This window comes from Coptis chinensis, chromosome 4 (assembly GCF_015680905.1).
Source record: "Coptis chinensis isolate HL-2020 chromosome 4, ASM1568090v1, whole genome shotgun sequence".
Classification (NCBI taxonomy): Eukaryota; Viridiplantae; Streptophyta; class Magnoliopsida; order Ranunculales; family Ranunculaceae; genus Coptis; species Coptis chinensis.
The window spans coordinates 103673771-103684155 of record NC_141459.1 but is presented as its reverse complement, the minus strand read 5'-3'; the positions used below and the strand labels follow the sequence as shown (position 1 = coordinate 103684155).

Sequence of the window (10385 nt, the reverse complement as noted above, 5' to 3'; positions counted from 1 at the left end):
TCATTCCCATATGTGAAAAACGTCGCTCAACATCGATGGAAAGATAAAGAGTCATTTGAGATTATTACAGATAAAGATCTGTTCTACTTCAAATTCTCAAGTAATGAAGATCGTCAAGTAGTTTTAGAGGAAGGTCTAATCTTTATTGGTGGTCGTTGCTTTATCATAAGTCCATGGACTTGAGGTGTTGAAAAACAGCGAGCAATGGTAACAACAATCAGCCCACTGGTACAATTGCCCAGCATGAACCAAATAGCCAGAGTAGTGGTGCTCAAGGGAATGGAACAAAGGTTGAAGAGCTCAATATTGGTGTACATGAGACTAGAACCGATCCTTCCATTCGATGTAGTTCAGCTAGTACTTTATGTGCCTGCTGAGATAACAACTCCTATAGTAAATATGATTGGTGAAACTATGGATATTCCTCATGTGAACACTTTTTCGCAAAGGGGAACTTCAAGTAACTAGAGAGATAAGAATAATATGGTTACACCAATCTAGAGTCAGCCTAGAGTTATTCTGATTAACCAATTGCCATGTAGTAGAGAACTAAACATGTATGAAGGGCTAGTTTCTAGAAATGAGGATGAAGATGATGATCTCTCAGAGAATGAGACTGAGGTCTTTATGGATGCAATATCCCCAACACTTGTTTTGCAAAAGAGCTCATCATGGTATGAAATGCTTTCTAAGGATCAAAATGAATGGACTACTGTGAAGCCAAAAGAAGCAAGCGGATCCAAGAGTGTGCTTTAGGAGAAGTAGAGCCTACGCTGGCAATGATGAAGAAAATAAAGTCGTTACTGAAAAACAAAAAGATGAGAAATCTTGAGGACTACACCAAAAAAAATTTGGATGATACTTTGGGACTCACTTATGTATGTTGTGCTTGTGAAAGTTTCTTTTGCAACTATGAGAAAACGCAGACTCATCTTAGGAAGGATTATCCTAAGATTGTTAAAGAAATCATGAGTAGGAAGTAGGACTACTATCTCTACTTTCTTAGGTTCGATAGGACGACTAGTATGTTATTATGTATGTTAGGCTTGAAGCCTGTCGGTATAGAGTCTTTGTGTTCCTCCTTTTAATGATCTAACTCTTAGGGAGGCTTGTAAGGTTTAACTTTTTGCAATAATAATAGGTGGGGGTCTGCCTTAACCCCAACTTAATCTTTAAAAAAAAAAATCAATTATCTGTCAATACACCTAATAGAGGACGGGTGTGGGATGTGGAAACCTTAACCCTGACCTGAACTCGATCTCAAGTATAGGTACTATAAAATGGAATGCATTGCCAAGGTACAGTGATGCAGTTTACTTTCTAAATTTTGTTTTAAAACCACCGACTATGGTGGATTCTCTCTTCAGAAGGTGGATAAAACTTGCTTATGGTTGCAAGTAAGATCTGCTGACAGTCTTGTTATATTGTTGAGCACCCTCCAAATTTGATTGCTTATGATATTAGTCTTCCTCTTTCCCTTTTCTTTCGAGGACTCACATTTTTCAACACCCAATCAAGTCTTGGATTTTATTAGGTTACTGTTTGTCCTTGTTGGTGGTTCATGGTTATGAGCATAGAGAGTAGAAGGCACAATAAATCGCAGGGAAAAGTTATTTTAAAAGAATGGTGGTTTACTTTTGAAACAACAGCTTTTTTCACATGAAGGTGGTGTAGAATCAACAAAGATCTTTACGGCAGAAGAACTAAAAGTGGCAACCAAGGACTACAGTGAACAGAGGATCCTTGGGAAAGGAAGCCATGGGATAGTTTATAAAGGAATTTTACCTGATCTAAGAATAGTTGCCATCAAAAAATCCAAGATAAATGATGAAAGCCAACTTGAGCAATTTATCAAAGAGGTTGTGATTCTAACCCATATTAACCATAGAAATGTTGTAAAACTTTTGGGTTGTTGTTTAGAAACTAAAGGTTCCCTTGTTAGTTTATAAGTTTGTGGCCAATGGCACCCTCTTCCATCATATACATGAAAAAGGTAGTGCACTAGCCTCCTTTTTTGGAAGCCCGCTTAAGGATTGCAGCTGAAACAGCAGGGGCACTTGCATATTTGCACTCTACAACTTTAGTACCAATCATTCATAGAGATGTGAAGTCTGCAAACATAATATTAGATGATAATTACACAGCAAAAGTGGCTGATTTTGGAGCATTGAGGTTAAATCCTTTGGATCAAACTCAAATAAGCACCTTAGTCCAGGGGACAATGGGATATCGAGGTTAAATTTTTGGTGTTGTTCTTGCAGAACTGTTAACAGGGGAGAAGCCCTTGTCTTTCAAGCGCTCTCAAGAAAAAAGAAACTTAGCAACTTATTTTGTTGTGTTAATGAATGAGAGCCGTTTGCTTCAGCTTCTTGAAGCTGGAAAGTTGAACGAACAAAAAATAGAACAGGTTCATGGTGTAAAACCCCGTATTATTGGGCTTAGGGGTGGTGGCCCATGAACCATGGTTGGATCCATGAAAAAAGAAAAGAAAAGAAAAGGTGGGAATAGTCTCGACCTTCTCTCTCGCTCTCTCTGACTTCGATCTCTTCTTCTAACTTTGATCTCTTCTTCTAAAGTCTTCAAAAGAAAATATTATGGTTTTGTTGTGGGGAAGAGTTTACTCTATTTCTCGACTAGTTGGGTGATTGAAAAACTCTTAATCATCACTATTTCTAAGAAATACAAAATAGGGTTTTAATTTGTGGGGTGTCAATTTGGAGCTATTTCGATGGGAATAATTGGGGGTTTTACTATATTATAGTATGAAACTTAAAGGGAAATCTTTAAAGATTGTAGACTTTGCTTGGAAGGATGCATCTTAGCTTTGGAGCTAATTTCTTAAAGGAGCTTATTCAGTAACTCAAAAACAAGTAAATATTTCTTTTATTTTTCCCGAATCTAATGAGGGATTTGTCATTGACTTTGAGAAGAAGGTTATATATATTTATCATTACTATTTCACATGTCAAGAAAGATATATGTTCGGAATGATTGTTGATTATTTTACTTTAAGTTTGTATTAATATTGAGTGCATAAATAATTTAAGTATATCGATCCATTGTTAATGGTGATGTGTTTCATTATTGTCCTTTCGAACAATTGGTTTAATTAGGATGTTTATCTAGTTGTTTTGGTGTTTGTATTATTGGTTTCAATGGTGTGTTTGGTCTTGGAATTGTCCTTTTAAACAATAATGTCTTAACCTAAATGATTTGGTATTCGGTCACTGAATGTTATTGTGAGTGCTGTGCAATATGAGTTATAATTCATTTTTATGGAAAGATGGTTTATCTGTCGAGTTTCGATATTCGAGTTATTATATCGAACTATTGAGATATAATACTGAACTGTTGATTTGTTCTATGGGTTTGTTGAGTTATAACGTCGATGTGCTATATTTTAGAAGAACTACGTATGACATGATCCCTGAAAGGGTACGTAGGCAGCCACCTGGCACAACAGCTTCTGTAGGTAGATACCCACCCCATAGAGTTATTTTTTTCCAATGTTTGATCATTGTTTTATTTCATAACTATATATGTTAGAGGTGGTTAGTGTGATATGTTTAATATTGGGTCCTCATGTATTTTGCTTGGAAGAACTGATATTAAGTGATTCAGGTTTAATGTTGTACGTATGTCATTTGGTTACGAATAGACAGATGCAACAATGACACTGAGAGTAAGTTTTACTATAAATTAGATATTTATCGCTATGAGTGTCATTAATTCTAGTTGTGTTTGTGTCCACCCGGTTGCTATATTAGAGATATCTTTATTTGTTTAGTTTGTTTAACCGATATTAGTTTGGCACTCAAGTGATTTGGCACTTGTCAAGACTCTTTAGTATCTTTCTCTTTTGTATCTCTTTTAGAAAGTTTTATAGTAAATACTTATTGTTAAGGGCGTAAACTTTTTGATAGTTATGGGACTTAGATGTATGTATGTTAGTTGCACTGTATAATTCATGTATTAGGGTTTATGGGATGTTTGTATATTTATAATTTTATTCTTATTTGAGGATTGGTTACTTAACTTAACTGACATTGGTCGAGATGGTTTAGTGGCTGGTTCTATGAATCAGTATATCTTTTAGTAGTTGAATTTACGACTGAGGTATGAGGTTTTATATTTGGTTTGGATGTATTCTTATTAAATTTTTAGGTTATAACAGGTTATCATATTTATGAAATGTTGAAAATACAGATGAGACTCTGCCGAAATTTTCCAAAAAAGTCACGTAGTTTAGGTATATAATTGTTTGAAATTTGGAGTGTTACACATGGAATCGCTGAACTTGCAAAAAGATGCCTTAATTTGAAGAGTGAACAAAGGCCCTCAATGAAAGTGGCAGCAGAGCTAGAAAGGTTAAGAGGTTTCAAAGAGACATCACCGGTCCGAAGCGAAGAAAAGAATGTGAGTGTAGCGTCTAAAGGGGGTGGACGTCTATGATATGACAGCCATGGTGATTCTTGACATTATAGTTTGGAGAAAGAAATGACATGGTCATTACTGAATGTTCCCCCATAACGATTTAGTAGTTACTTATGGGAAGCCAAAGATGGATGAATGTTCTTATGTTCAATGTGTTTAAGTAGATATACATGTTTGTTATAACTATGCAATAATCTAATATAACAAGAGAAGGAAGTTTTATGACCAACGGCTGGGATTCAGTTTCAACGGGTATAAATCGACGGTCAAAACCGAAGACACGTGTAAAATTAAAAAAAAAAAGAATTAACGAGGGGCAATTAATTTGAGAAATAAATTGCCCGCATAACACTCTTTCTCTCTCTTTCTATCTTCCCATGCAATTAAGTTCCTTTTGCTCTCTCTCTCTCAGCTTTCAAAGAACAACCCCCCCCCCCCCCCCCTTTTTTTGGCATGTACTCCTTTGTAATTCTAAGTGAGTTGGATTAGCAATTAATTACATTCTTAATTGTGAAAATAAATGCAAAACCCTTTGGTCTTCTGCTCCACCTCTCCAAGTTCTCAACAAAAGGAAAAAAACTGATCACTTCCAACTTTGTAAGTACTGAAACTCCTCTTGTGTTCTCTCTCATCCTCAATTCGACTGTCACCGTCAATCTCATGTAAGTAACTCTCTACACTTTCTTCAAGAGCCTTTTGGTTTTTGACGTTTTCAATGATTGTATTGTTCTTTTTGAATGATGAGTTATGTCCGAATTCTATTTCTCCTTTCATCAATCTATTGTATGAATTGATTTCATTACTGGATTCATGGATTCCCTTTTATTATTTCCATTCTTTATTCTTTTGAATGAATTGTGTGTTTCTCATATCCAATGTAAATTTCCCGTATGTTTCCATTGATGATAAGTTTCATTTTGGAAATCAGATTTTCTTTTGTGTTTTTTCTGTCTGTCTTTCTTTAATTGCAATTTTTATAGTTCGATGTTTGCATCAGTGAAACCTTCGTCAAGCCAAGGTATTTCTTTCACTTTTAATATACATTTAATCAAACTACAATCTCATCTACACCATGGAATAATTTTGGTACCTTTAGCAATTATATGTTTTGACTGTGGATCATCCCTTGCAATTTTATTTGGTTTTAGGTGGTGGTATTTCAGTTGGGGATTTTGCTACGGACAATGACTTCAATTCCACCAAAGGAACATATGGTGCAGGTATAACATATGTGAAATAGTAGTTAACCATAATCGTGATTTTTGTGTGTGTTTGTTTATTTACCTATTCAGAGCAAGTAAATTGTTACTCTTAATGGGGAGTGGAGACTTCAATTGTTGAAGACGACAAAGCTTCAAAGTGAAGTGGCAAAGTTAGTCCTAGGTGAGCAATCTTCAGAGCCTAATTTGATGGCAATAATTTCATTGGTCATTCAGCAAGAAGTTCTTAAATTCTCAAAACAAATAGATAATTTTGGGATTTTGGTAGCGTGAATATATGGCCGTTAGATTTGTCGAGCATACTATCCAATTTTGTTATACTTCAAAGTTGGTGGATATAAGGATGTTCGATGTACTTGGTATATTTATTTCATAACCATAGTTGTAAGGTGTTGAAGTGATACGAGATCAATGTGAGGCTAATGGAGGTCAAACCGGGAGCTCAGAATGTCTGAAGAAGAAATATCTTTGTTTTTTAATAAATACTAACAACTTTTTAACATGTCTTAGTGCTAGCCATATCTTGGAAAGAACTGTGATACATGAGTTGTGTAGTTATCTTTATGGGTTATAGTTTCTGTTGGAACTGCTGTGCTATAATTTATTCAATGTATATGGAATTGTTTTGGGTTCTGAGACAAAAGTCGTACATCATGTGAGGTTAATTGGGATGGATTCCTCTTTTTGTTTGGGTTTGTATTAATGCAACAGTGGTTAATTGGGATGATTGAGGATCATCCCTTGCAATTTTGTTTGGATTGGTTTGTAGCTCTAACCTGATTTTATGAACTTCTTTAATTGCCAAAAAAATTTAGTGCAGTTTTGTAGCCCAAATTTTAAATCCAAATGCCAGGCCGGCATCAATAATTTATTATGTTGCCTAGAAATGCCAGGCCGGCATCAATAATTTATTATGTTGCCTAGAAGCGAACACACACAATGGCTGCTTATAGCCATGAGCAACTGATTATTATTGTGTACGTGTGATTTTTTTTTTTTACACAGTTAGGCAACATAATTTTAATATTTGATTTTCATCCCATAATGCTTATGAATTATCCCCTATAGTTTATTCTATATGTGTACTCTGCTATGGCAGACACTTATGGCTGTTGATGATGCTAATTACTTTGCTATGATAAGTTACAAGTTGTTGTTGATGCTAATATTCTATTATGACAGGTTGTTGTTGATGCTAGGTACAACGGAAATAAGGAAGACGCCAGTGATTGTTTCAAATCCTAGCTTGAAAAGTTCAAGAATATTAACTAAACCTGTTGAAGCTTCAGGTTTTGGAGGGTAACCACCCCCATACAGTTTATTCTATATGTGTACTCTGCTATGGCAGACACTTATGGCTGCTATTGATGCTAATTACTTTGCTATGACAAGTGATGTCCCACAATTATTTGCGGTTATCCTATTTGTCTAAACTTTAGCTCCATACAAACTCTACACTTTGAATATTACTATCGGTTTGCCTGAAGTTATACAATAATTTTATTTAGCTTGACATTTCTTTGCTCTATTGTTTGCAATCCACGACCTTTGCTAATGACATTTTGCGTAGTTGTTTTGGGGCCTCCCCTTGGTATTTGGTAATGAAAGACAATTTTTTAGCCTCTTGGATGTACTTATGATACAACTCATTTAATGCCTTTTCACAAAAAAAAAAATGATCTATTTACAAATTATTAAAAAGGCTATCAATGCTATTGTGAGGTTCTTTTTGGGAACAAGGATTTTGAAAACAAATCAAGGATGGTACATAGTGGAACTGAGCTTAAGGGTATCCCACTTCTAAGGTAGCCAATAAGTAATCAGTTGCTATGTGGTATCCTATTTCACTGCAGCGAGTTTTGTTGTGGTGTCATCATTAGCATGGTCATTTCTAAGTGCACTAAAGAACCTCAATTTGGCCGATTATCATTTGAAAATTAGTTTTTGGAGTTCATGTGAAACACATTTTATGTTTAGTCATGAATCCATAATAAAATATGTAGCTTTTTCTTAGCTAAGTTTTAAATCACATAGATGGCAGTAGATTTTGTGTGTGAAACAAATACGACAATGGTTAAGGGTTTCAAAGTGTACGTTGACGTCTTGAAAGTTGAAAGTGTGAGGTAGATGATTTGAATGGTGTAATGATTTCACTTTGGGGCTGATTAAACTTTTAGTAGGGTTATTTCTTAGTATGCAGTTGGGAATTGGTGGTACCGAACACCAGTAAGGCTTGGAAAGATTTCTATTAGAAGATGATGACATGAGATGTGGAAATAGCTTGATTTGGGACTCCTCCTGAATTATAGGTTATTATGTGAACTATAGGTTTTAGGCATTGTTTGCACGCTCAAATGAGAAATATTTTAAGGTGGAGTATTACATGCAAAGTAGCATCACATAATATGTAGGACGTGTCAATGGCTTTATGTGTGTAGTTAAAATACAATAATTACTAAGTGGTATTGAACGGATTTATATTAGTTATTAACTCATCTCAATTGAGTATGCAATTTGTTTGTGCAGTTGAACCTCTTCCTCTCTTGAAATTTGTACAGCAAATGCATGAAACCGTATGGATTGTCGCTTTTTCCTTTAATATATATTATTGATGATGATTGTGTTTTATTAAAAAATGTTTTCTATGCACTGTATTAACAACAATGGTCATCGTGGGTACTTATACTATATCTATCTCTTCAAACAAGTTAAATAACGAACAAAGGGAAAGAAAAAGGTGCAACATGAAAAGCATAGCCGTTTACAAAGGTATGACACAATTTATCAATTGTGTTCTCTTCTTAATAGTGCCCAATTTCAGGGTTTCTCTGCAGGTCTTCTATTACTCGATGAAATAAACAAAGCAAAATTAATTGCCATTAATACACTATTCAGGACCTATATTTGCCATTAATTGCTAATCACATTGTTCAAAAAATGGTTGAATAATATTTGATATTTATCGTTGTCATGTCCAGCACTTACAACCAGTTCTTGAAGAGATGAATGACATATTTGCATATACGAAAACATGTAAATCTTGCGATTATCAATTTTTTTTTTCCCATCACAATAAATAGTAAATGCATGTGGAATTTTAAATGACATTGTCGATGATGCATCTTTATGGAATCCGTGCCGAAGGCACTGGCATTAACTAGTGTAAAACATATATTGGTAAATCAGTACCCTTCTAGTTAATGCACATGTTAGCTGTTTGAACTTGGTTCATGTACAAAATTGCTCCCGCCATCATGCTTGTGAAGTATTTTTCCTATATAAATCATATCAACATTATTAAGGGCATCTCCAATGGGGGTATAAACCGTATAGAGTGGAAATTTTACACCTCAAATGTCAAAAAATTCTTTCCAATGAAGGTGTTATATTGTAGGTAATAGAGTATTAGTTGATAGAGAGGGTAGGAAATTCTTCTTCTCGCTATCAGCTAATAAAAAGCCTGGGCGACACACGAACAGACGTCTGAGTAAAAACAAATTCGGACATCACTTGGAGTGTCGTCCCTATCTATTTCTAAAGTCACGATTTGAAAATTTTAGACGTCCCACTTTAATTTAAAGAGGGACCTCGTTTGAAGTGACGTCCGAGATTAAAATGAACTTTTTTACACTTTTCCATTGGGAACAATAGATAGTGGATATTTATAGACTCTACAATAATTTATAATTGGAGTAGTAAAATCCTAATGACACTTAGATGGCGCCTATGTGGAGGTGTAATTTTACACCATCATTGGAGATGCCCTAACATCAACTATGGATTCTGTCAATCTTTGTGATCAAACATAAGAACAAGAAAAGTATTAACAGATTTAGAAAAGCAGAGATGCCTAGAACCAGTGGAGAGATGTTGCTGAGTACAGGAAATGTAACGTATGTTACACACGAGTGATCAAAAGGCACAACAGGTTCATTGACTTCGTTGGACGCTCAAGTGACTTTATACATCGTTAGTCTGCACTTGGTTCCATGCTTCTGGCGGCGCTCAATTAAAGATCACGATCTAATTATTGCCATTTAGCGTGTGAAAATGTCAGCCATGCTCAGAACGCCATTCACTTTTTACATAACTTTAACACATTCCATTATTCTATATGGAGTCCATTTTTGCTGCAATTTTTCTATGGTTAGTTTGCTTCCGGTCCAGTAAAAAGCCACCACCTGTCAATAAAAACGGACCCAAAACTCATTCCGGTCAATTTTCCTTTATTCTTAGTACTGCCCCTGCTAGCCTATACTAGTATAGCACAATATGACAAAACCGGAAAAAAACAAAATGAAATTAGACAAAACAAAAACTGAATGAGCTAGAAAGAGAATAGAAGGACTTAATTTTTTTTTTTTTTTGTATAACTAGCATTTCTGTTCTAAGTCCAAGGCCAAAATATCGGCCTATATATATATCGGTGATATTTTTATATATATCATTACAAAATGATATTTTGACCGATTTACCAAAAAGAAATATCACATATATATCGATATGTACTTGAATATTTCACCCGACATGGAAATATTGGGCCATACTACAGTCTATAATAACATCATATATGCCAATGTGTTAAGGCCATAGTTCGTTATTTCGAACGGAATCTCAGAATTCAATTGAATATTTTGGTTTTTGAAAAATTTAGAATTTTATGTTAAGGGTCGAAAAATTGCATATTTCAAAATCTACTCTGGATATACTCGAATACCTTCCGAAATCCCG

At 34.9% G+C, this 10385-nt stretch overlaps 1 pseudogene; it reads left to right on the top strand.

Annotated features, from left to right (window-relative positions):
- Nucleotides 1-555: 555 nt before the first annotated feature.
- LOC147506486 (wall-associated receptor kinase 17 pseudogene) lies at nt 556-4452 on the top strand (annotated as a pseudogene).
- Nucleotides 4453-10385: the final 5933 nt, after the last annotated feature.